The 27,473-nt window shown below is 45.0% G+C and overlaps 1 long non-coding RNA gene across 2 annotated transcripts; it reads left to right on the top strand.

The window, feature by feature from the left end:
* Positions 1–6,327: 6,327 nt before the first annotated feature.
* Positions 6,328–25,092, top strand: LOC125085123 (uncharacterized). Of its 2 annotated transcripts, XR_007122779.1 has the most exons (4): positions 6,328–6,509; positions 7,107–7,179; positions 15,851–16,001; positions 21,621–21,871. It is a non-coding gene; the product is annotated as an uncharacterized LOC125085123 (long non-coding RNA). The 2 variants fall into 2 exon arrangements; XR_007122780.1 differs by lacking the exons at positions 15,851–16,001; positions 21,621–21,871 and adding an exon at positions 24,734–25,092.
* Positions 25,093–27,473: the final 2,381 nt, after the last annotated feature.

Genomic DNA, 27,473 nt, shown 5'->3' with positions numbered 1-27,473 from the left:
GTTGTGCTCTGACTACATAAGATGTTGATATTAGAAGAAGCTGGAGGAAAGATACATGGAGTCTATATTATCTTTGCAACTCTTCTGTAGGTATACAGTGGTTTCAAAATAAGGGGTTTTTTTTTAAGCTGTTTTTCCCTTTCTGCTCATACACACTCCTTTTAAATTTTATTTTCTGCCTTTTACATAAGGATTTTTAGGAATTCTTTCTTACATTAGGGAAAACAGGCTTTGTCATATGTAGTACAAATACTTCTTCCCAGTCATTTGTCCTTGATTTTGTTTCTGTTAACTTTTAAGGCAAAAACTTATTTCATTTTTACTCAAATTGATTAGCCCTTCCTTTCTATGTCATGTCTAGAAAGTTATTTACCCACTTGGAAACTTTTCTTCTAATATTTTTATGCTTTCCTTTTCCCCATGTAAACCTTTCTTCCTCCTGGAATTTATTTTGGGATATTTTTTCAAAAATGGCTACCTAGTTTTTTTTTTCAATATTTCCACTAAATTATCTAACTTTTTCCCAATGGTCTTAAAGCCTGCTTATATACTATACTGATTTTTTATTTTTTTATTTTTTTATTTTTTTTTTTTTAAAGATTTTATTTGTTTATTTGACAGAGAGAGATCACAAGTAGACAGGGAGGCAGGCAGAGAGAGAGAGAGGGAAGCAGGCTCCCTGCTGAGCAGAGAGCCCGATGCGGGACTCGATCCCAGGACCCTGAGATCATGACCTGAGCCGAAGGCAGCAGCTTAACCCACTGAGCCACCCAGGCGCCCCGCTGATTTTTTATTTTTAATTTAATTTTTTAAACAAGGTAGTCTCTGTGCCCAACATGGGGCTTGAACTCATGACCCCAAGATCAAGAGTCTTATATTCTACCAACTGAGCCAGTCAGCTGTCCCTATATTTTTTTCTAATTAAAAAAACTTCTTCTGAGATTTCCAGAAGTAAATACTCAAAAAGAGCCAAGGAGACTCTGAGAAGGAAATATGATGAGGACAGAACTAACCCAACCAGATAGGAAAGTGCATTTTTTTTAAAGATTTTATTTATTTGTCAGAGAGAGGGCACAAAAGTGCATTTTAAAGCTACTAGTAATTCTAAAGATTTGTTTAGTACACCATGAGCTTGTGGACTGCGAGGACTGATTCATCTCTGCACATAGCGCAGTCCTGGCAAGAACAGGGAACCGACAAATGTTTTCTGAATGAGTAACTGACTGCGTAAACAGGTTGGGAGAGGTCAAAGAAACTACGTTGTTGAGAGCCTATTGTGTTTCCAGTGCTTTACATTTGCTTTCTTTTTTACCTCCATTTTTTACCCCCAGTTCACCCTGAACGACAGTTGAGCCAGGATACTCAGCTGGTGGTGAGGGATGGAGCTAAGATTTGGCTTTCACAGACCATCTACCAAGCTGCCCAGGACCTTGGGGCCCACTTGCCCACATCCCAGGCTGTGAGGGCTCCAGGACCCAGTCCCCATGCAGGAAGGGCCAGGGTGGGTGATGGTCTGCCATCAGGGCTTTCCTGAGCCACCACCCGGAGAAAGGTGGAGAAGGAGGGGATTTTGAAGAGAGGAAAGCCAGGGTCAGAGTGAAGAGAGCACAAGGATGTTGTGGCCAGAGAGGCAAGGTCTGAAGGCTTCAATGGGAGAGAACAGCAGGAAGAAGGGAAGCCATACTGCTCTCTGTGGGTTATAAAGCATTTTCCCACACATTAGCTTTTTGATCTCATAACCACCCCATGAAGAAAGCAGATAATTATCCCCATTTCATAGGTGCAAAGACTGCAGCTCTGGGAGAAAGAGTTTCAGCAACCCATCATGTCATAGCAAGTGTCTGAATGTTCTTTTTTTTAAAGATTTTATTTATTTATTTATTAGAGCGAGCGAGATCATGGCAGAGGGAGAGGGAGAAGCACTGACATGGGTCTCGATCTCAGGACCCTGAGATCATGACCTGAGCCAAAGGCAGACACTTAACCAGCTGAGCCGCCCGGGTGTCCCTGTCCTTCCTTTTTAAGGCTGAATAATATTCCAGGGCATGGCTGGACCACATTTTGTTTATCCCTTTCTTCGTCAATAGATACTTGATTTGCTTCTACCTTTCAGCTGCTGTGAATAATGCTGCTATGAACACAGATGTGCAAGTATCCCTTTGAGACTCTGCTTTCAAATTTTTTGGAAGAAGTGGAATTACTGGATCACGTGGTGATTCCATGTTCAAGTTTTGGAGAAAGTGCTAGGTTTGTTGGTCTGTGGTCACAGAGCAGAAAAGTTCCATTTGAAGGTGAAGTCCTTATTCAGCCAGGATCTTCACAACTGTTGGAGAGGGCGTACGTGTTCTGAACATCATGGCAGACATTAAACGTGGACTTCAACTGCATTAATTGGAAACCCACAGCTAAGGAAGAAGTTAAACTAGAGCTTCGGTAACTGACTAACCAGGTTAATAGTGGTCATGCCAGGACTCTCTGACCGCAAGGATCCCTGGAGCTTTAATCAAAGACTAAATGGAAATGTGTGAGCATATTAGCAGTGACTGTGTTTAGGAGGAACCTAAAAGTGATTTTTCCCCTGACTTTTAAAATTTTCCTCATACATCTGTATTGCTTTTATCATGGAAAAAAATTAGAACAATCCTATTATCTGTAGGACATTGGAAATACAATTTTTCAACTTTTCTCCTACTAGCTCTGTATTCCACCACAGTTCAGTTGATGTAGTTGTTAACTGATTAGTCACAGCACACTTGCTTCATTTACTAATGTTCTAAAGGAAATGTTCTCACAGTCCTTAGCATTTATTTAGTAGTTTTTAAAAGCTTCATTTATCAAAATGACATATTTATAATAAAATTATAAACACTCCAAGAATGTGGAAATTATCCAAAATTCCATACCCAGACAGAACCTCTGGTGAATTTTAGTGAATACTTCTGGTTTACACAAATCCATTTTTTTTTTAAAGATTTTATTTATTTATTTGTCAGAGAGAGAGGGAGAGAGAGCAAGCACAGGCAGACAGAATGGCGGGCAGAGGCAGAGGGAGAAGCAGGCTCCCTGATGAGCAAGGAGCCTGATGTGGGACTCGATCCCAGGACGCTGGGATTATGACCTGAGCCAAAGGCAGCTGCTTAACCAACTGAGCCACCCAGGCGTCCCCACAAATCCATTTTTTAATTGATTTTATCTCTTAGTTGTGTTTTAAATGGGTTATATATATTTATAAGGTTTAAAATCAAGCTTCAAAATGCGCAAAAGGAGACACAGAGGAAAGGGCATCTTCCTTAACGGATCTTGTTACAGGTCGGTGAATCTGTAGATGGGCCTTGTTCCTTGGGAAGGTGGGACCACAGTCTGTGCTTGGCAGGTCTCTAACTGATTTCACCTGAGCCGGCTGAAGGACGCTCTGCTGAATTAGACTCACTCTCTCCAAGCTACGAAACCACACACCACGTGCAGATGGGTAACCTCTCCGAGATATGCCATCACGGCTTCTGCTTTTGAGCTCACCTGGATGAGACCCATTTCCTGTCCATATCGGCACCCAGGCTCATGGATCTCCGTGAAATGCCATCTTCTGCAGGACCTTGATATCTGCTTTCCAGATTAGCTCTGCATTTGAGAACTAAGTTGGCAAGAAAGAAAAAGGTGACCTTTACACATTGAAGGCTTCTCTCTTTTGCAACGTCCTGCCTTCCCACGTGGCGGAGGCCCCTCTGGCACGGCCAGCGAACAGCACCCCGACAGTCGCGATGTACGCTTGTATTCTGAAAGTTCATGATAAATCGATGGGAAGAAAAATCCAGTTGGGGCTGCGTGTGCCTGAAACTATCCAAGCATCTAGCACATTAGGAACAATGTTTTTTGGAGTGTTCCCTCCCCTTGTTCAAAAGGGCAATCACTGGCATGTGTTGTTGTCGCTTGCCTTGTTTTCTGAGCTCATTCTCCACCACCCCCGGAAACAGCAATCTGGTCTGTTTCCTTAGCTAAATATTTCTCCTTTTCTTCCTCAAGGGCACAGGTATCCACACACATTTGAATTCGGGGCCACTCCTCTATCCTGCACGGACTATGGTTTGGAAAGACTAAATAAGAAAAAGGATTAACATGTACCTCAAAGATTGCTTGAACTTCCTGGAGCTGAGAGAAAAGCTGAAGAGGCCTTGGCCTATCAAAGAAGGTCCCCTGTGTGGCCAGCATGGGACAGGTGTCCCGCCAAGCCCGTGGGCGGGGCTGGGGATGGAGCTAAGTAGGGAGACGGCAGCCACCATCTCCACATGTCCACACGCATAACGCGCCTCGCATTTCCCATCCACACAGGGGGTGTTTTCTAGAGCCATCTCTCCCCGAATCACAGGGGGAAAGACCGCAGGTGGCAGCCTGGCCCATTTCAGAAGGAAGTGGATATTCAGGGAATTCATCATTGTTGGTCACAATGTCCAAGACTGCACAGGAAGGCAGTAAACCATTCCCATCCGGGGATGTCCAGGCTCAGGGAAGGGAGAGCAGCTGCTTTGGGGAAGACCATTTTCCAGCTGGAGTCACCTTGCGTCTCTCAAAATGGCTCCGTGACCTTGACTGAATGACGCAGTGGCTAGAGCCACAGCCCGGCTGCCGAGTTCTGGTCCTGGCTCCACCACTGAGAAGTCCTGTGCCCTCAGTTCAAGCCAGTGACATCTCTCAGTGTCCTTAACGGTAGCAGTGGCACCTAGTGATAGCGGTTGTACCTAGGTGGTAGTGGTGCTTAGTCCTCCTGAGGGCTAGCGGAGAAGCAGTTGCCTCACCTCCCAGAGGGTTTGACGGCTGTTCACTAGGGTTACTCCCCTGAGCACACCACGCAGGGACCAGCCAGACCTGCTGTAATTACAAGAAACCAGGGAGGGAAGCCACTAGAAGTCTTAGGTCGGATGTGCTGACAGACGGAGACTTTGCTCCTTCTGCTCCAGACGCAGGAGTCAGGGCTAGGCCGAGGCCCTGAGCCCGGCTGCCCTTAAAGAGACACTGAGTTTACAGGGCTGCGGACCGTGCTGCTCTGCAGATGGCCAGCCTCGTGGAGGACAGTGCGGGACACTCAGGGAACGGAGGCGGGGGGGTGGGTGGCTGTCCAAGGGCCTGCGTGCAGTCAGTGGACAAGCTGGGCCAGCCCTGTTTTCTGGTCCTCAGGGCCTCACCGTCCTTCCTCTCCCACCAGGGTCCCTGCAGCCAGGAGGCCCCATGGGAAAAATCAAGGAGGATGCCAAATGTCCTTCAAAGTTGTTTTTTTAAACCCCAGAAGATAGAAGGGTGCGTTTTCTGCCCACATACTTCCTCTCCTCTAAAAGCAAGCAAACTTCAGGGTTTCAGACACAGCTGGATCCAGCCAGGACCTTCACTGGCCCCACAGACAGACTATCCACCAGTTGGTGGGTTGAGCTGAGACCTTTTTAATTTAGAGGATTGTTTCCCTGCAACTCAGGAAGATGCGTGCTCAGCTCCATTTTAGAATTCACTCTTTTCAGGAGGATGAATATCCGTCTGTTGTTTTGAAAGGGAACATATGGGCGTCAAATGACCATCATTTTCCTTTAATGGCAGACATGTGTTGATGAATATGGAAACGTCCAGAGGTGAGGCTGGTGGAGCTTGGCTGTTGCTGGGCTGGATTTCTTTGAAAGAGCCTTTGCACCAGATGGCGTTTGGGCTGCCAGAGACTAAAGCTTGGAGGAAGAGGTCTTTGCTTCTCCCTCTGCATCCTCAGGGTGGGGGTTGGGGGTGAGCAGCCCCAGGGAGGAGCCCTGTTGGCTGACTTCTGTGCTCATGGGCCGCACCTCCCCCCCCACCCCCTTCCAGGAGAGAGAGGAAGGAGACACATGGGCTTCTGAGTCCAAATGATTCTGCCCACGTGCCCTCAGCCAAATGGGCCTCACTGTCATCAGCACACAGTGTAGGTGAGGCCACCTGGGTGACACATGTCACGTGCCCAGAGCCAGGCAGGCAGCGGGTGTGTTGTGAGTGACAGCAACTATGGTCACCCAGGCCTAGACTCCACCCACCGGCCTGACCTGGTTTGGGGCTGAGATGCTGGCTCTCGGCCATGCTGTGCTCTAAAAAAGGAATGTGTTGGGCCACAGCCGCAGAGTAGCAGGAAATAGAGCCCGCTCGCCACCCTGTCATTACTGGCCCAAGAGCTCCTCCCGGACCTCTGTCTCCGCTCATATGGAAAGGGCTGGATGGAGGTGCCCCCGGGCCCCTCCGGCCTCAACCGGCTATGCACTCAAATGACTGTGGATTTACATCATAATGAGCAGTCAGGGTTGAGATGGCCAGTCGCCCAGTGAGCTCTTCACCGTACCAGTGGCCCTGGCCATGCTCTAGACTGGTGTGGGGCCCGAGTGTTGGTATGTTACTAATGCCCCCCTGGGGGAAGGTAGAGAAGAGCCAGGGTGGAGAAGCACTGACAAGAGAGATGTCCTCTCATGGAATGGTTCGGTGAGCCTCACAAATCCAAGGCCGGCGGTATTCAGGTATGAACTTGGCACCGCTGAGCTAACTGCCCCATCCTGGCCAAGTTCTAGGCTGTTATACAAAGGCAAATTTCCAAAGTTCAGCCAGCAGGGCCTGTTCCACTCCCCTAGTCTGGAGGTAGTAGATTTGTCTAGGAGTCTTTGGGGTCAGAGGTCAAGTCTAATGTGGGCTGCAATCCTGGTGGAGTGGCTCAGCACCTGCCCACAGGCTATCCCTAAAAGGATGCTGGTTCAACCACCCACCCACCCATGGGCTAGGAAGGGCAGCCTGCTGTGGGATGGGTCCACACACTTTCTGACAGCTGGGTCAGCCCATTGACAACCTCTCGACGGATCTTTGATGGTCAGCAAAATGCTAAGGATAGGTCCAGTAATTTTAACAACAACTTCATAACCATCCGTTTACTGAGGGCTGGCTCAGTGTCTGGCCAATACTACTTATTTCACATGCATTAGCCAAATTCTAACTCCCACAGCGTTCAAGCGAGACAGAGGGATGGTTCCTACTTCATATATAAAGAAATAAGCTTGGTAACTAGCTCAAGGTCCTATCGAGAGGAAAGTTGCTAAGCCAGAATTCATTCCCTCGTATAACAGGCCTGATTGCCCCCGATCCCTCTGCCAAGGCACCCTGCACTGCCCGCCTGGCATGTGGGCCTGAGGCTGCAAGGTAAGGGAGCCCACAGAACACACTTGCATCTATCTGTTGGTGCATGTGAAGCTGGGGTGCAACTCCTCTACATCTAGTTCTTTCAGTTGTGATCCCCTGTAGCAGAGCTCAGCTCGACTCCCCAGGGACTTCTGCTTCCAGCTAGGACACTGTAGCTTCTAGAAGACCAATTTTCCCGGTGAAAACAACCAGGAAAACTGGGCAGCACACACTAGCGTGCGTGCGTACACACACACACACACACACACACACACACACACACACTCATACATACACTCCCTCGCTCTTTGAAGGCATTGGAGAACTCCTTAGACAGCCAGGACTTAGAATAATACTAAATAATTAATCAAAAGATAGAAAAAAAGAAAGAGGGAAACAAAATAGGTAGGATAAATAGAAAATAAATGTTAAAAATGGCAGATTTAAATCCCAATATATCATTGTATAAATGTAAAGACTAAATGCTGCATTAAAAGAACCCTTATTTTTAGAGATTTGAGGTAGAATGGCACATTCTTGGGACTGATGCCATAATGTTCTCCCATCTAAGATTGTACGGTTTATTTATTTTTAAATGGAGAGGAAGGGACTTGGACAGATAGTAACTATTCTGGACAATAATGAGACAGATCAATAAAAGGACACATGGAGAGGCCAGACATTTGAGGTCGAACGTGGTCTCAAGCTCAGCTGGCAGAGACACACCAGTGGCAAGGAGACGATGAGGAGAGCCACCAGACACAATGGATGGACTGTGCTCAGAAAACAGACTGACGGCAGCCTGATCAGGCGGAAGACAGCGAGCTAACACCTTCCTAAGGAGCGGGGGGAAGCAGAGAACTGTACACCCAGAACTGTAAACCCAGCAAGAGTATTTTTCAAAGATGCAAATGGAAATGAAGGCATCAGATAAACAAACCACCAGAGCCTCCCCGACGAAACCTCTGAAGGACGTGCCTTCGGGAGCGGACTGTGATCCCAGCAGAAAGAGCCAAGGTGCCGTCAGGAGTAGTGAGACCAGGACTCCTGGACAGGACCCTCTGCCGCTCCAGGAAACTTCTCCCAGTTCCCAGCTCTACTGCCAGCTGCTCCCCGTTCACCTTCTCTGAGACAGCGGCTTTCCACCGTGAGCTGGGGGCTCAGATAAGGACACTGTTTTCTACAGCTGTGATTCTCAAGAGCAATTTGGAGACTCTTCTGGGAGGCCCACAATGTCCAAACTATTTTTCTTGTCCAAGCTATTTTTATAATACTACTAAATTATTAGACTCTTGCACTCCTGTTCCTACATGAGCACACCATGGGGTTTTCTAGAGACTACGTGATGTGTGATACTGCAACAGACTAAATGTAGAAGCCAGTAGGAGCTTTCTTCTGTCTTCTGTTAAGCTCTGTATTAGGGGTGCCCATGTGGCTCAGTCAGTTAAGTGTCTGACTCTTTTTTTGGTAAGATTTTATTTATCCATTTGACAGAGAGAGAGCACAGCAGGGGAGTGGCAGGCAGAGGGAGAAGCAGGCTATCCTACTGAGCAGGGAGCCGGATGCAGGGCTCCATCCCAGGACCCTGGGATCGTGACCCAAATGAAGGCAGACACTTAACTGATTGAGCCACCCAGGCGCCCAGCATTTGATTCTTGATCTCAGCTCAGATCTTGATCTCAGGGTCATGAGTTCAAGCCTGTGTTGGGCTTCACACTGGGCATGGAGCCTACTTTAAAAAAAAAAAAAAAAAAAGTAAAACATTACTACTATTCTAATTTTTTTGATGTGGAAAATAAAGCTATTCTTCATAAAAGATATGCTGTGTTCATGTTAACAGGCTTATTGTAATTTTAAGATGAATTGATGTATTTATTTTGTATTTTTTGTATTTTAAGTAAGTATTTTAAGTGGGGCTTGAACTCACAACCTTGAAATCAAGAGTCCCACACTCCATTGACTGAGCCTCATAAATTGGTGAATATTTTTAAATTTCCTCAGAGTATAATGTTCTTTTTAAGAAAATACCACAAAATCTAGCACTCAAAAACCACAAAATTTACAATGTCTGGTATCTAATAGAAAATTACTAGACATGTAAGGAAGTACAAATAGGTGACCCACAAACAGGAGAAAAATCATTAGAAGCAACCCAGAAGTGACTGTCATAGTCAGCATGGACTATTTTAACAGAATCCCACATACCTCATATACTGCACAAATGGAGGGCTCGTGGTTCTGGAGGCTGGAAGTCTGAGATCAGGGTGCCAGTATGGCTGGATTCTGGTGAGCACCGTCTTTCTAGTTTGCTGATTGCCATCTTCTTGCTGTGTCTTCACGTGGCAGAGCACTAATCTCATTCACCTGGGCTCCACATTTATTACCCCATCTCCTCTTAATTACCTCCCCAAGGGCCCACCTGCTAATACCATCCTGTTAATGGACTGAGTTTCAACATATGAATTTTGGAAGGACACAAATATTCAGTCCCTGAGAGTGAAAGGGATGATTAAATTAGGCAAGTTTATATTTAAACAGCTATTATAAATATGCTCAAAGATTTAAAGGAAAGAGGAACCTAACAGAAGAGAAATGAAGATATTTTAAAAAGACTCCAAATGGAACTTCTGGAGATGAAAATTATTATAATACCTGAAATAAAACTTTCACTGGATAGAATGAACAGTAAATAGAATTCTGCACCAAAAAAGATCAGTAACTGGACAGAACTACAGAAGCTATCCAAAATGAAAGACAAAAAGGACAACAACAAAAAAAGACTGAAAAAGGAAAACAGAATCTTGTGAACCATCAGATGGGAGTCAGCAGTTTGAGGTTTATTTCACTGGAGTTCCAGAAAGGGAGTGGAGACGGAGGAACAATTATCAGAAGAAATAACTGAACATTTTTCAAATTTGATTAAAAACTATAAACCCACAAACCCAGAAATTTCAAAGACTAAGCAAGATAAATACAGACAGTGATACCAAAAGCACATTATAATCAACTTGATGAAAACCAGTGATTTAAAAAAAAAGGAGATCTTAAAAACAGCTAGCATTTTTAAAAGGGGAAAAAAGGTACATTAGGAAAAGAAGAAGAAAGGTAACAATTATAGATTGCCCACCAACTACTTAGGCCAGAAGATAAGAGAAAAACTCTCTAAAATACATAAAGAAAAAAGTCATCAAAGTAGATGTGTATACATAGTGGAAATACCTTTTTTTTTTTTTTTTGAAATACCTTTTAGAGATGAAAGCAACATAAAGACCTTTTTCAGACAAACGGGGAAAAAAGTCAAGAGAATTTATTGCCAGGAGAACTAATCTATGAGAAATGTTAAAGGCAGTTTTTCAGACAGGAAAAAAATGGTATCAGATGGAAATTCAGATCAACACAAAATGAATGAAGAGTGTCAGATATAGTTAATATGTGGGTAAATATAAAATTTGTGGACTTCAGATACAGCTGTATTTAAAGGGAAATTTTTGTAGTCTTAAATATGTGTCTTAGAAAATGGGTACCACTATATCCATCATGGGAAGCAAAGGAAGCAAAAAAAGGTCAAGAACATGTGAAATTCAAGTAAGCAAATAACAGAGATAAAAGCACAAATGAAATAAACAAATTTATCATTTTTTAAAAGTCAAAACTTGTTTTTGAAAATAAAATAGATTTACAGAAAGAATGATCAAGAAAAAATAAGAACAGCACATGCTACCAATATTGACAGGGGAGATTTAACTACTTATGAAACAGTTACTAAAAACACAGTGAGGGGCTGCCTGGGTGGCTCAGTGGGTTAAGCCGCTGCCTTCGGCTCAGGTCATGATCTCAGAGTCCTGGGATCAAGCCCCGCATCGGGCTCTCTGCTCAGCAGGGAGCCTGCTTCCCTCTCTCTCTCTCTGCCTGCCTCTCTGCCTGCTTGTGATCTGCCAAATAAATAAATAAAATCTTTAAAAAAATAAAAATAAAAAAAAATAAAAACACAGTGAGAGCCTTGTCCTAAGGAAGTCAATGTTCACTGAAATATTTAAGGATAAATGTAGCAGGATATCCCCAACTTGCTCTCAAAGATTCAGAAAAAAAAAAAAAGGGCAGCAAATGGGACAAAATGTAAACAATTTTTGAACCCTGGGTAAAGAACACACAGAGGTTATCTGTACTATACTTGCAACTCTATTAGTATAAAATTACATATAAAGTCATAAAAATCGTGTAATGAGGGACGCCTGGGTGGCTCAGTTGGTTAAGCAGCTGCCTTCGGCTCAGGTCATGATCCCGGCGTCCTGGGATCGAGTCCCACATCGGGCTCCTTGCTTGGCGGGGAGCCTGCTTCTCCCTCTGCCTCTGCCTGCCATTCTGTCTGCCTGTGCTCGCTCGCTCTCCTCTCTCTCTCTGACAAATAAATAAAATCTTTAAAAAAAAAAATCGTGTAATGATATCATAAACAACTTTATGTCAGTAATTTGAAAGTGAAATGGACAGATTGCTTGAAAAAGTAATTTACCAGGGCGCCTGGGTGGCTCAGTGGGTTAAAGGCTCTGCCTTCGGCTTAGGTCATGATCCCAGGGTCCTGGGATTGAGCCTAGCATCAGGCTCTCTGCTCAGCAGGAAGCCTGCTTCCCCCCTCCCCACTGCCTGCCTCTTGCCTACTTGTGATCTCTGTCAAGTAAATAAATAAGATCTTTAAAAAAAAAAAAAAAAGTAATTTACCAAAATTGACACAAGAAATATAAAATGTGAATAGTCCCAGATCTACTGAATAAATTGAATTTTGAAAAAAAACTTTGAACACAAGACACACAAATATTCCGGGTACATATAGCTTCACCAGAGAATTCTTTCAAAACAATTCAGGAAGAAATAACTCCAATATTACATAAGTTCTTTCAGAAAATCAAAACAGTTGGAACAGTGCCCAGCTGATTTTGTAAAGCCAACGTAACCCTGATTTCAAAACTTGATAAAGACACTACAAGAAAATGACAAGTGGAGGTCTTTCATGAACAATAATGCAAAATCCCTTAGCGAAATATTTTTTTTTAAAGATTTTATTTATTTATTTGTCAGAGAGAGAGAGAGAGCGAGCACAGGCAGACAGAGTGGCAGACAGAGGCAGAGGGAGAAGCAGGCTCCCCACAGAACAAGGAGCCCGATGTGGGACTCGATCCCAGGACGCCGGGATCATGACCTGAGCCGAAGGCAGCTGCTTAACCAACTGAGCCACCCAGGCGTCCCAGCCCTTAGCGAAATATTAACTAAAGCCTGGGATAAATGGAAAGGATAATACCCCATCAAAATTTACAAATCAAACAGTATAGTCTATTTAGCCAAATATAGGGAAGAGTCACACGCATTTGGTAAAGTCAATCATCATTCATAGTAACAAAAAGTCAGAAGACTCAGAAGATCATAGAGAGCTAAGAAAGCTTCCTCTGTCCAACAGAATATCTGCAAAAAGCCCATCATAAACATCATACTGAGTGTAAGTTATTGAAGGCTTTCCCCTGGGACGGGAATGAGACACAGATATACCCTACCACTTTTATTCAGCACTAAACAGACGTCCAACAAGAGCAAAAAAGGTGAAAAGAAGTAAAGTGTATAAAGAATGGAACTGAAGGGGACGCCTGGGTGGCTCAGTTGGTTGGACGACTGCCTTCGGCTCAGGTCATGATCCTGGAGTCCTAGGATTGAGTCCCTCATCGGGCTCCCGGCTCCGCGGGGAGTCTGCTTCTCTCTCTGACCTTCTCCTTGCTCATGCTCTCTCTCACTGTCTCTCTCTCAAATAAATAAATAAAATCTTTAAAAAAAAAAAAAGAATGGAACTGAAGGAGTGAGACTGTCATTATTCTTGGAAACACGGTGGTATCATAGAAAATCAAGAAATCTGTAGATAAACTCTGGGAATAATTTAGCAAGGTTGCTGAATACAAGGTCAATATCAATAAAAATCAACTGTATTTCACCATACTGTTAACAAACAAGTAGAAATGAAAATTTTAAAATATTACTGTTTCTATTATGTATGCATGTTTGAACCCACATGTACTCAGACATGCTCACACACCACAAATGTCTTAGAATAAAACTAATTTTAGTTTTGCAAATAAAGATTTGTAAGACGCCTACAATCAGTATTGCAAGAAATTAATAAAGACATAAATAAATGTGTAGATATATCTGGTTTATGGGCTTACTGTTATAAAGACACCAATATTCCCAATTGATCTATACATCCAATGCAATCAAAATCCCAGTAAGACTACTGGGAGCATGTGGAAGCTGACAAGTCCATCCTCAAGTTTACATGCAAATGCGAAGAGCCAGGAATAATGAAGATGAAGAGAACTCCAGGATTTTCCACTTCCAGACATCAACAGCTGTCATAAACTGACACTGTGATAAACAGCCCACAAGGACAACAGAGAAATTAGAAACAAACCTGCATTGGGGGTGCCTGGGGGCCTCAGTTGTTTGAGCATCCAACTCTTGATTTTGGTTCAGGAGTTGTGGGATCAAGCCCCAAGTTGGGCTCTGTGCTTGGGGGGGGGGGGTGTCTGCTGGAGACTCTCTCTCTTCTCCCTCTGCCCCACCCCTCACTCTCACCCTCTCTCTTTAAAAATAAATTAATTTTTAAAAAGAAGAAGAAGAAAAGGAAAGGAAACCCGCACTTGATTCAACAGATGTGACAGCGGGGTGCTCTGGGAAAAGGGTTATCTTTAATTATTGGGTCTGAGCCCGCTGGATATTCAAAGTGGAAAAATAAATTTTTTTAAAGATTTATTTATTTGACAGAGAGAGAGAGAGAGAACACAAGTAGGCAGAAAGGCAGCCAGAGAGAGAGAGGGAAGCAGGCTCCCTGCTGAGCAGAGTGCCCGATGTGGGGCTCCATTCCAGGACCCTGAGATCATGACCTGAGCTGAAGGCAGAGGCTTAACCCAATGAGCTACCCAGGCACCCCAATAAATAAAATCTTTAAAAAAAAAAGATTTTATTTTTACATAATCTCTACAACCTACATGAGGCTCAAACTCACAATCCCAAGATCACGAGTCGCATGTTCTACCAACTGACCCAGCCAGGTGCCCCGAGATTTCATAAATAATCTGTAAAAACACTTAACCACTAAAGGAAAACAGCTGGTAAATTGGGTTAGATTAAAATTTAAAGTTTCTGTGCAGCCAAGTAAAAAGGTAAGTCACTGAAAAGAAGATATGTGGTTATCTATGTGCATATATGTGCACACATACACACAACACACCCGCACATACAATATGTACACATATACATATTTGAAAACCATGTCTGGAATATGTAAGAACTCTTACAAGTCAACAATAAAAAGACCACACAACAGGAAAATGAGCTCAAAGAGCAATTTTACAGAAGTTATTGAATAGGGACACCTGGGTGGTTCAGTCAGTTAAGCATCTGCCTTCAGTCATAATCTTGGTGTGCTGGGATTGAGTCCCATGTTGGACTCCCTGCTCGGCGGGGCATCCTCTTCTCCCTCTGCCCTGCCCCTTACCCACTCATGTGCTCACACGCTCTTTATCCCTTTAATAAATAAAAATAAAATTTTTTAAAAAAAGAAGTCATTGGATGATCAGAAAACACACAGAAACCTGCTCCCCCTTCGAAGTTTCCAGGCAAGCATGACTTCAAACCACAATGGCGGGCGATCCCACTAACAGTCATGGCTAAAATGTTTAAAGCTGACAATACCAAGGGCAGACAAGCATGGAGCTCCAGGAGCCCTCCTACCTGGCTGTTGGGACAATGCTGAGGTGACAGCCCTGTGAAACTGCTGGTCATGTCTCCTAAAACCAACCAGTTACCTGCGCCATGACCAGCAATGCACCCTGAAATACGTACCCCAAAGAAATGCAGACACAGGTCTACCAAAACACAGGATAAGAAGGTTCCAACGGGATTATTGGCGCCCCCACCACCGAAAAGCCTCCAATGTCCACCTGTGGTTGGACAGTTGCTGTACTCAGCCACACTGATGAACCCCACAACCTAATGGCAAGTGGAGGAAGCAGACGAGTTTACAAACAGACTAAGCTAACGGATGGCAAAGTCTTCACTTGGGCTGCTGCAACAGACCGAGTGCCTGCAAATGCCAGAAATGTACAGAAATGTATCGCTCCCGGTTTGGAAGGTCTGAAGCCGGAGATCATGCGCTGGAGCCGGTGGGCCCCAGGGAGGCTCCTGTTCCTGGTTTGTAAGCTCTCTCCCAGCTCCTCTCAAAAAGTCCCTGGTCCGTGGGGCGGGGAGGTGGGAAACCGCGTGTTGGGTATTAAGGAGGGCACCTGTTGTGATGAGCACTGGGTGTTATACACAACTAAGGAACCATTCAACACTACATCAAAAACTAATGACTTCTTCGGCTCGGGTCATGATCTCAGGGTCCTGAGATCAAGCCCCACGTCAGGCTCTCTGCTCAGCAGGGAGCCTGCTTCCCTCTCCCTCTCTGCCTGCCTCTCTGCCTACTTATGATCTGTCTGTCAAATAAATAAATAAAATCTTAAAAAAAAACAAAACTAAACTAATGACTTACTGCATGCGGGCTAACTGAACATTAAAAAAAAGTATCCACAAACTCAGAAAAAAAAAAAAGGCCCTGACCCCAACATGAGAGCCCCACCCTCACGATCTCATCTAACCCTACTCATCTCCTAAGGGCACCGCCTCCACGTACTGTCCCGTTGAGGATTAGAGTGTCAACATAGGCATCTGGGGAGGACCCAAGCAGTCAGTGCACAACAGTGAGAGAAGTCAGGAAGTAGGAGGAATGACTGAGAGGGGACATCAGGGGGCATCCTAAGGCACAGGTATGTTCTATTTCTTTTTCAATTGAGGTGTAATTGACATATAACATTAGAATCAGGTATACAACATAATGGTTCACTACATGTATTGTAAAATGATTGCTGCAGTAAGTGTATTTCCCGCTTTGTGCTGGTTTCACAGGTATGTTTGGTTTGTAAAACTTCAACAAGCCGTATGCTTATAATTTGTGTCCTTTTCTGTATGTATGTTACACTTCCTTAAAAATGTACTCCAACAAAAGGGAAGGGACGGGGAAAGAGGGTGGGGGTGGGGGATAGAAAAAGGGAGAGGAAGGAAGGGAGAGAAGATGCCACATCTTCCAGCTAAGGAAACGGGGCGGACAATTGGTCCCACCAGGTCTCCAGGTGCCTGGAGCATGAGTTCCCAGCATTGGTTGCAGTGATGTGCATTCACACAGGATTTGGTGGGGACAGATGGCTAGAGGAAGGTGCCAGTGATCTCTCCCGCCATCCCCCTTCTCCTGAGGGCTTGGATGTCACTCAGCCTCACTCCCAACTCTGTGCCCGCTCTCCCCGGGTGGGTGGACATGTGCGTGCCAGCCTCCGGATAAAGAATAGGGATTAATTTGATCCTGCACCTGCGTACCTCTGAGTGGGCAGGCCTGGGGAATGAGCAGGTGGCGTGTGTGCATGAGCTGCAGAGATGTGGCTGACCTCCACCTTGATCCAGCTCTTCCCGTGCAAGCTGGGTCAGGGGAAAGGGGGCGTGCTGGTTAGGAATGGGTCGCTGAGACTGCAGCTGCTCAGGCAAGGTTCCCTGACCCCTGCTGGCTCTGGCCTGCCTGCCTCTGTGGGGCAGGACACCACAAAGGGCATCACAGGCTGAGCTGAGGACAGCCAAGCTTCCTGAGTGGGGTGCCAAACCCCGTGGGGGCTCCAGAGCCAATGCTCCAGCCTGTTCCTTGTTTACTTCAATCTGGGACAAATGTGGCCGAGATGATCTCTATTGGGCTAGTGTGGGATGGTGTGGAGAGGACGCTGCTGAAAGGAGACAGGTGGCCTGAGCTCTGGATCTTTCACTGGCTTGCTGACCTGCCACCCATCACAAGCTACCCTTGCCTCAGTTCCCTCTTTGTGCCATCAGCAGTTAGCATCCTGTGCTGCCCAGCGTGGTAGCCACTGACCATGTGGCGTGTGGCCCTTTAAATCTAGATTCCAGTTAGTTACAAATGAATTAAAGTAGGGGTGCCTGGGTGGCTCAGTTGGTTAAGCATCCAACTCTTGATATTGGCTCAGATCTCAATCTCGGGGTTATGAGTTCAAGCCCCACCTTGGATGTAGAGATTACTTAAATAAGTAAATCTGTTTTTTTTTTTTTTTAGTGAATAAAAGTAAAAACTCGGTTCTTCAGTTGTGCTAGTCCATACTTTAAGAGTTCAGTAGCCACATGGGGCTGGTGGCAACTGTAGTGGTCGGTGCAGATGAACTTTTCATCAGGGCTGAACTAAACCAATCCATGGTTTCAAGACCATTTCTATTACCCAAAGCCCAATGTAGTCAAGGCATAAAATAAGGGGGAGGCGTGGTGACTGGGACCCTAGTGGTTCTCCCCAGGTGAGTGGAGAACATTCCATCTCTCCCACCTGCTCGGGGTTTTGACCAGAAGGAACTTAAGCTAGCACAGCATTCATCTAAATAAACAGGAGAGAAGAGTAGGAGGAGGAGGATGGAGAGGACTTTACCGGGATAAGAATCCCCACTGGGCACCTTCCATGACAGCTCACACACCTCCTTCTTGGATGCTCTGTGGTTAGTCTCACCGCAACCCTGTGATGTAGGCCGGGCTGGATATTAGCATCAGCCCAGTTAAAGGATAAGTAAACTGAGTCTCAGAACGCCGCATAGCTGAGATGGAACCCACACCCCATAGCTTGGCCCGTGTGTGGTCTTAGACCTGGTCCCCACGTTACTCCCTCAGGCTAAACATCCCTTTGTCGGCTCCTTCTAACTACTCCATGAGGACTGGCTCCCATGTACTATGGGGAAGGCCTCCATGTTCTAGCAACAGTGGGCCTTGCCCACCACAATTTTCTCCCCCGCACACCCAGTCACAAACTACCCATCACCATGGGTAGATGAACGGTGGTCCATTTAGACAGTGGAACATCACTCAGGGCTAAAAAGAAACGAGCTACCCGGCCATGAAGAGACAGAGAGGAATCTTAGATGCTTATGACTGAGTGAAAGAGGCCAATCCGAAAAAGCTACATACGTATGATTCCAACCCTGTGATTTTCTGGAAAAGGGAAGAACGATGGAGACAGTAGAAAGATCAGTAGTTCCCAGGGGCTTGAGGGGTGGGATGAACAGGCAGAACATGGAGGGTTTTTAGGACAGTGAAATCATTCTGTCTGATACTGTAGTGGTAGATAAGTGTCGTCATACATTTGTCAAAACCCAGAGACTATGCAACACCGAGAGGGAGCCCTGGTATAAGCTATGGCCCTTGGCTGAAGACGCCGTGTCTGTGTAGTGACCTCCCAGGTGAGGGATGTTGGCAGTCCGGGAGCCTCTGCATGTGTAGGAGTAGGGAGTGTATGGGAACTCTACTTTTAGCTCAGTTTTGCTGTTAGCCTAAAACTGCTCTAAAAAAATAAAATTTGTTAATTAAAAAAAAAAAAATAGTACTGGTTACCCACTGAGCACATCAAGCTGCCTCCTGTGTCTCAGGCTTTGCACCTGCCATCCACCTCCTCTCGTGGGCCTGGCCAGTCTTCTCTCCCACCTTTCTGACTAGATGTCCCTCCCTCCCAAAAGCCTTCTCTGGCCCTCCTTTGTGCTAGTCCCACACTTTGAAGACGCATTGCTCGTTCCACGTATCACGTTGTATTCTCACTTATTTCAGAGTTATTGTCCCATCTGTGCGTCCCCTGGGGGCCTAGAATGATGCCCGATACAGTAGAGTCTCTCCGTGTTTTGCTGTGGACTGTCCTGAACCATGCTGCCTCTCTGTAGACTCTCCCGAAGCTTCTCTCTGCACACCTGCCCCAGACCCAGTTCTTCACGGACAGATCCCTTACATCCCTACCGATGATTAACCAAGCGACTGTGTTGGCTGCTCTCTGGAGCTCTAGACCAGCCACTCCTTAGGAGTTGTGTGTCAGCAAAGGCTTTATAGTTGCAAGGAACAAAAACTATTTCTAAAGTTGGCAAGAAAACGGGATTCACCAGGAGGATTCTGAGGAACACACGCTATCAGAGACAAGCCGAAGGGCCTAGACCAGGCTAGGCGGGAACTGGGACGTCTCCAAGGATGTCAGGAGCAGGAACACCGTAGACCCTCCCTCCAGGCTATGGCCACCAGGTGACTTGGCTCCAGCCCCTTCTGACTCTACACACCTCCCTCAAGATGCAAATTTCACCCTTTGTCAGCCTCACTCTCTCAGAGCAGGGAACTGAGATCCAGGAAGGTGAGGTGTTTTGCTCAAGGTCCCGGCATCGTCAGGTTTCTTCAATCACGTAAAGGTCAGGGTTCATTCTACTGTGCAGCAGTCACCCTTTGTGCTGACAGAGGGATCCTGGGGAGCCCAGCCTTGGGCCTTTCCTTGGTGATCAGATGTTGGCTGGCTTGTTCCATTTGGAGCCACTTTTGCCTCTTTGGTCCACAGATCCAGAGTGACAGCAGCTTGTCAGCATGGACAGGCTGAAGGGCACTGTGATTGCCTCATCCTTGGTAAATGTGCAGCACACACACCTAGGCTTTCTCCTACGTGTATCAGCTAGCTATTGCTGCCTAACAAATCAGTTCCAAAAGGCATAACCTTTTCTCTTACTCACAGTTCCACAGGTTGGGAATTTAGGCTTGGGTTGGCTGGGCAGGTCTTCTGGTTTGGCTCATCTCCCTCACTTACCTGCAGACAGATCTGTTATCTTGGCTGGGTGCTCTCCTGTGTTTGGGGATCAGGTGGCTGTAGACACAGTCTAGGATGGTTTCGGTTTGGACAACTGGGCTCTTCTCCATAATGTCTTTCATGGTCCAGGAGACCCTCCTAGGTTTGTTCTCATGGTGGTGGAAGGGGTGAAGAGGAACAGCAGAAACATGGAGGCCTCTGTTACATTCTATTACCTGATTTATTACCAAATCACAAGGTCAGCTCAGATTCAAGGAGCAGAGAAATAGACTCCCCCTCTTAAGCATGAGAGCTTACCTATTACGGCAAAACTCATGGAAAGCATTATTCATAATCACCAAAAAGTGGAAGCAATGCTAATGTTCACCAGCTGATAAACAGATAAACAAAAGGTGGTACATCTGTACAAAGTAATACTTTGGCCATAAAAGGAATGAAGTATGGATATGTGCTACAACCTACAGAGAACTTAAAAGCATTATACTAAGAGAAAGAAGCCAGATACAAAAGGCCACATATTGTATAATTCCATTTACATGAAATGTTCAGAACAGGCAAATCCCTAGTGTCAGAAAGTAGATCAGTGGTGTCCAAGGACTGGAGTGCGCAGGGGAAGGGAGATGGGGTTTCTTTTTGGGGATGATAGAAATGTTCCAAAATTAGATAGTGGTGGTGGGGACATAATTCTTTGAATATACCAGTAACTACTGAATTGTATCATTTAAAAGGGTGAATTTTATGGTTTATGAATATCTAAATAAAGCAGTTTAAGTAGTAAACAAGTGAAACTTAGGGACCCTGAGTGGTTCAGTCTGCTACTCCCCCTGCTTGTGTGCACTTTCTCTCTGACAAATAAAATCTTTTTTTTTTTTTAAGATTTTATTTATTTATTTGACAGAGAGAGATCACAAGTAGATGGAGAGGCAGGCAGAGAGAGAGAGAGAGGGAAGCAGGCTCCCTGCTGAGCAGAGAGCCCGATGCGGGCCTCGTTCCCAGGACCCTGAGATCATGACCTGAGCCAAAGGCAGCGGCTTAACCCACTGAGCCACCCAGGCGCCCTGACAAATAAAATCTTAATAAAAAAGAAAAATGAAACTTATTCAAAACCAATCAACCAAATAAGAAGACCTCTTTTTAGAAATGTATAAATCAAGGTCATGAAATTTTAAATATTTTTTTAAAGATTTATTTTGTTTATTTGAGAGAGAGAACACGCATGCTCACACACATGAGCAGGGGAGGGGCAGAAGGAGAGGGAGAAGCAGACTCCCCGCTGAGCAGGGAGTCAGACCCTACCTGGGGCTCCATCCCAGGACCCCAGGATCATGACCTGAGCCAAAGGCAGATGCTTAACCGACTAAGCCGCCCAGGCACCCCAGATTTTAATCACTTTTGATGAACTTTCATCTATTATACATAGAAATTTATTGATAATCTACTCAAAAGAGAGATTTTTAAGATTTTCACAACCATTTAATGATTCTCGTCCTCAATGAACAATATTTGAAGTAGTACAGTGAGCTTTATTGTTGCTACTCAATAAAAATGATTCCACTGGAAGAATTTACAAGTAAACATTATTGATTTTGTGTAGATAGTGCTCATGTAAAGCTATTAAAGAAATCTAAAATTTGGGCCAAAGTTTAGAGTATTTTCTGGATGTTTGATATCTTGTGGATATGTTCAATTATCTATGAATTATACAATAAAATATGTAAATCACCTAAATCACTGTCTTTTCCTTAAAAAGCACTGTATTTATCACACCAAATAACTATCCAAGAAAATTAAACAGTGTATCTTATGAGTTGAGAACCTATAAATTGAAAATCAGAAGACTATTTGGATCCATGGGCAGTCCAAGGTACTCAAGCTACAGGAAGAGTTTGGAAATTGATTTGAGTCTTCAATTTTATCTTTAATGGAAATTACAGTGTAGGAACAGTTGGCATTTGGAAAAATGAAAACAAAGAGTTGTAGTTTTAGGAAATAATTTTCAGAGATGTCAGGACTTTGAGTACTTTGTTGAGTTCTACAAGAAAGAAATGTTTTGATTATTGAAGCTGCTAAGTAGAGGGTGAGCATAGAAAACTGGTAAAGGAAAACATGAAAGAGGAATAGAAGGTATTAGAAAAACAAAGAAATATGCTGTCTTTGAAAACAACAAAGTGGCAGTTCCTAGGGAAAAAAACTATTAAATTATCTGACAAATTACACAAGAACCTATTTGCCATTTTATCATAAAAATAAATGAGCATAGGGGCGCCTGGGTGGCTCAGTCATTAAGTATCTGCCTTCAGCTCAGGTCATGATCTCAGGGTCCTGGGATCGAGTCCTGCATCAGGCTTTCTGCTTGGCGGGAAGCCTGCTTCTCCCTCTCCCACTCTCCCTGCTTGTGTTCCCTCTCTTGCTGTGTGTCTCTCTGTCAAATAAATAAATAAATAAAATCTTAAAAAAAAAAAAAAAAAGAGCATAAAGGTGCCTGGGTGGTGCAGTCAGTTAAGCATCTCACTCCTGGCTTGGGCTCAGGTCATGATCTCAGGGTCACGAGATCGAGCCCTGAGTCAGGCTCTGCCCTCAGCACAGAATCAACTCGAGATGCTCTCTCCCTCCCACTCTGCTCCTCCCGCTCATTCCCTCCCTCACTTTCTCTCTCTCTCTCAAATAAATAAAAATCTTTAAAACAAATAAATGAGCGTAGTAAGCTTTGCTGTATTTTAATGGATTTAATTCTGAAATTGACCAACTGACGTTTGCAAAGCTTTGTGGATTTTCAGCGAACAAAAATTAATAAAATTGAACCAACTTATCTGGCAGTCTAACAAAATATTTGTAAAATAGGTGATAATAGAAATTGGCTGTACAAAAATGTCACTGCAATAAAGGCTAGAAAAATTCCAAATGCAGATGCTGTGGGTTTAGTAGAAACCCCAAGTCCAGGGTTCAAAGCACAACTGTGGATGATAAAAGCAATTCTCTACTTCCTGAGACTCTGTGTCTCTCCATGCTACTGATTGCCTGAGAAAGCCACTGGAAAAGTTTGATGCGATCCCTAAGTCAGATTTTGGCCCAGACAGGGGCGCCATTTAGCCAGCAACAGCTGTACTGGGTTAGAAAAAAAGATCACACCCACAATTTCTGAACTTCAGTAAGTGACTTGGAAATGATTAGAATAATGTAATGAACAGTTTATGTTACAGTATATACCCCTTCATTTTTCTATCTCTTTCTATATGAAATGTCTTTATATATCTTAGATTTATTTCAAAAAATAAGAGAAAATATATTAGCTTTATTATTTCCTGTTGATTTATATTCCCCATTACCGCATATTTTTACTATCATCCTGCCTCTGGAATAGTACAGTAGGAATTGTCATCATCTGTGTTTGTTTTTTTTTTTTTTTTTTTTTTTTTAAAGATTTTATTTATTTGTCAGAGAGAGAGGGAGAGAGAGCGAGCACAGGCAGACAGAATGGCAGGCAGAGGCAGAGGGAGAAGCAGGCTCCCTGCCGAGCAAGGAGCCCAATGCGGGACTCGATCCCAGGACGCTGGGATCATGACCCGAGCCGAAGGCAGCCTCTTAACCAACTGAGCCACCCAGGCGTCCCTGTGTTTTTATTTTTTCCCATTCTTTATTCTGTAAGTTTTCAAACATACAGAAGAGTAGGTGTTCAGCGAGCACTTGCGTACATACGGTCACCTTGCTTCCACAGGTGCTGACCTCTGCTGTATTGTCTTTCTCTGTATCCATGGTTTTTGAGCTGTCTGAGTGTACACTGCAGACACCATGACTTTTCACCCCAGAACAGACTGCCTGTATTTCCTAAAAGTCAGGAGATCCTCTCACATAGCCATAGTATCATTATTGTACTTGAGAAAACTCACAATTTTCTAATATCTAACCCAGTCCCTACTCAAATTTCCCCAAACGTATAGTTTCGTTTGTATGTTGGTTTGTTGGTTTGTTTGTTTGTTTGTTTGTTTTCAAAGTCACAGCCAATCCTGGTTGTTGTGTTTCTAGACTCATTTAGTCAGATTGGTCCCTCCACTTTTTTCTCTCCTCCCACTGACACTTTTTGAAGAACGTAGACCAATTATGCCATAGTGTCGCATGTTCTAGATTTGTCTGTCTCCTCATGATACTCTTTACTCCACCCCTATATGTTTTTGTGTACAGGAGTTGGGCCCAAAGACTTGGCTGGATTCAGCTTAGAAAGTCCAAACATGGGGCACCTGGGTGGCTCAGTGGGTTAAGCCTCTGCCTTCGGCTTGGGTCATGATCTCAGGGTCCTGGGATTGAGCCCCTCATGGGGCTCTGCTCAGCAGGGAGCCTGCTTCCCCCTCTCTCTCTGCCTGCCTCTCTGCCTACTTGTGATCTCTGTCTGTCAAATAAATAAATAAAATCTTAAAAAAAAAAAAAAGTCCGAACACTCCACAGGTAAAGTCCATTTAGAGTCCCATCACATCAGGAGGCCCATGATGTCATGAGTCCCCGTTAATGAGACTGATGGGTTGATGAGGGGAGACAGTGAGATCTCTGTCGTGTAAGCAGAATTTTGAGACAACCAAGGGCACTGGGACATGCACAAAGCACTAGATAGTAGCAAGGAATTACTCACTTCATTGGAGTGGTAACGCTGGGATTATGTAAGGAAATGACCTCACACACAGAAGTATTTAGGAGTAGGCAGAAGGATGAGATGCTGGGAGCAAGTTTTGAAAGAGCAGAGCCATAATTTGTTGAAGGGAAAGAAGGAGCCAAAGCAAAGCCGTCAAATAGTTGACAATCCTTGAAACTGGGGCAGGAAAAGTCGTGGTTCCTCGTACTAGTCTCTCTGCTTATCTTTGAAAACTTTCATAGCGGAGAAAAAAGAAGGAATGAATGATTTTGAGATGGTGAGGGGGAACACAGCCAAACCAAAGAGCCCCAGCTGACCAACTGCGATGGTGGCCACCGGGCTTTGTCCTTGCTCCGCCAGCATACGAGCGAGCTCCTGCGCAGCGAGCCCCGTGAACAGAGTGAACATTTCTACCACCGTTTCAAAGGGCACAATACCTTTAGTCAGCCTTACCTTTGTAAGATCCACTTAACGCTTGTTTGCTCAATAAAAGGCCACAAATTGTTTTCCCAAATGGCCAAAGGATGATGCTGAAAACGAGTGCTGTTTCTAAAAGGCGGATTTTGTTCACAGAGGAACCCCTCGGACCCTTCGAGCACGTCTCCAGTGCGGCTGCACCAGGCCTTGCCTTTGAGCGCAGTTGGCAGAAACCTATTCTGGCCTTGGAGGAAAACCCGACCCATGAAAGAAAAGATACTCATGAGACTGTTTTCCAGGCCCTTCTGTCTCTCCAGGGACTGCCTGCCACTGTCTTCAGAGATGATCCTGGCTTCTTAAAACACCTTTCCTAGGAAGATGTTAAAATGAGGTCCGGCCCACTGTAAGATAACAACTTCCGTGGCACTTTTCAGTCTACAACGGCATTTTATCCCTTTTTTTCTTTGACAGAGAGAGAGAACAAGGGGGAGGGGCTGAGGGAGAGAGAGAAGCAGGCTCCCCACTGAGCAGAAAACCCAAAGTGGGGCTCCATCCCAGGACCCTGAGATCATGACCTGAGTCCACGGCAGCTGCCCAACAGACTGAGCCACCCAGGTGCCCCAGGAAGTTGGTCTTGAATGGAAATCTCTCAGTCCCCTCCCTAGCCCTGACGCTCTAATGGATTTGTGCCTACCTTGTGCGCGGTATGATGGCCCTAACAGGCTGAAGGAGGAAAACTCTTAAGGGTGTTTTCAGGACACGTGCTTAAAGAAGTAAGATTTAACAAGTGAAGATTTATCCAAGCAACTTCCTCAGATGACCATCTTCCTCTTACCGCCTTTTCTTCAGGAATAAGTACATCTACGGGGCAGTTTGATTTGGGTCCCCCTATTTTCTTTCTTTTTTTTTTTAAGATTTTATTTATTTATTTGACAGAGAGAGATCGCAAGTAGGCAGAGAGGCAGGCAGAGAGAGAGGGGGAAGCAGGCTCCCTGCTGAGCAGGGAGCCCGATGTGGGGCTCAATCCCAGGACCCTGGGATCACGACCTGAGCCGAAAGCAGAGGCTTTAACCCACTGAGCCACCCAGGCGCCCCTGGGCCCCCATATTTTCATTCAACAGTCAAGCAACAGGTATTTCCTGGTACCCGCTCTGTGCCAAGCTTGTGCTGGTGCCAAGAGTTCCGAGATGACTCAGAATTTCCTGCCCTTGAGGGCTTCGCGTCCTACAGGGGAGTTACATATGAACCGGAACTCTGTGTGCCATGCTGAGTGCTCTGTCCAGGTATGGGCCAGGCACCCGACAGGTGTCAGAACAAGTACTAGGGTCGCACAAGCCTTCCAGGTGAGACAGAGAGGTTTCCTAAGGGAGGCGACATTTGATCTGGGCCTTAAATAATGAGTAGGATGCGACAGATTGAGAAGATGGAGAAAGTTTTCAGGATTTAAGTTGCGTAAATCTCGCGTGTGCCAGCTGCCTACCTCGGACTTAGTGTTTCTTGAGAATGGTTAGGTAAGGTCTCCAAATTCCTCCCACACACCACACCCTGAAACTGTCTAAAAGGTCTTTTGGATGGCCCACCTTTTAGTACAGCTAAACCACGTATATTTCTTTTTCAAGATTTTATATATTTACTTGAGAGAGAGAGAGAGAGAGAGCATTCACGCATGGGCAGGAGGCAGAGGGAGAGGGAGCAGCAGACTCCACGCTGAGCAGGGAGCCCAGTGCAGGGCTCCGTCCCAGGACCCCGAGACTGCAACCCAAGCTGAAGTCAGACACCTAACTGACTGAGACACCCAGGTGCCCCTAAACTACATCTGTTTTCTAACCAGTTAAGACTAACGACCAGTGGCCTCGAGCTCTACCGAGCAGTGCGCACAACTGGCAGGCCACAGCAAAGGCCTCAGGCAAGCGTATATTTACTTCGGAACCAAACACCTCCCAGACCTGTTTGTATGTGGGATGGACCATCAAGGGTCTACACCTCCTAATACTGAACACACAGTAAGCTTCCCGGAGCAGGAAGGATACGAAACTGAAGAGTAGTAGCCAGCAGGACACGTGAACCTACTTCTCTGCAAGATGAAGGAAATCGGGGCGCTTGGGTGGCTCAGTGGGTTAAGCCTCTGCCTTCGGCTCAGGTCATGATCCCAGGGTCCTGGGATCGAGCCCCACATCGGGTTCTCTGTTCAGCGGGGAGCCTGCTTCTCCCCTCTCCCGCCTGCCTCTCTGCCTACTTGTGATCTGTCAAATAAATAAATAAATAATCTTAAAAAAAAAAAAAAGATGAAGGAAATCACTCTTACAGTTTAACACCCCAAAATCAATTTTGTGGGAAGTACAGTTGCCTTAGAGAAATATAAATAATTGCTTCAGTTTTGAATCACTCCCAAACTCAGAAGGCCTTTCTTAAATGCTTCTTAGAAATTTAGGAAATGGATTCCAAAGAAAGGAAAGTAGAATTGACTCTAGTAGTATTAGGGGGAAAAGTCCGCGCCAGTGCAAAACAAAATGTAAGTATGTGATTTCATCTGGAAACGAGATAAAAGTTGAATGCAGGGAAGTT

This window comes from Lutra lutra, chromosome 14 (genome assembly GCF_902655055.1).
Source record: "Lutra lutra chromosome 14, mLutLut1.2, whole genome shotgun sequence".
NCBI classification, from domain to species: Eukaryota; Metazoa; Chordata; class Mammalia; order Carnivora; family Mustelidae; genus Lutra; species Lutra lutra.
This window is presented reverse-complemented; position numbering and strand designations above follow the sequence as displayed.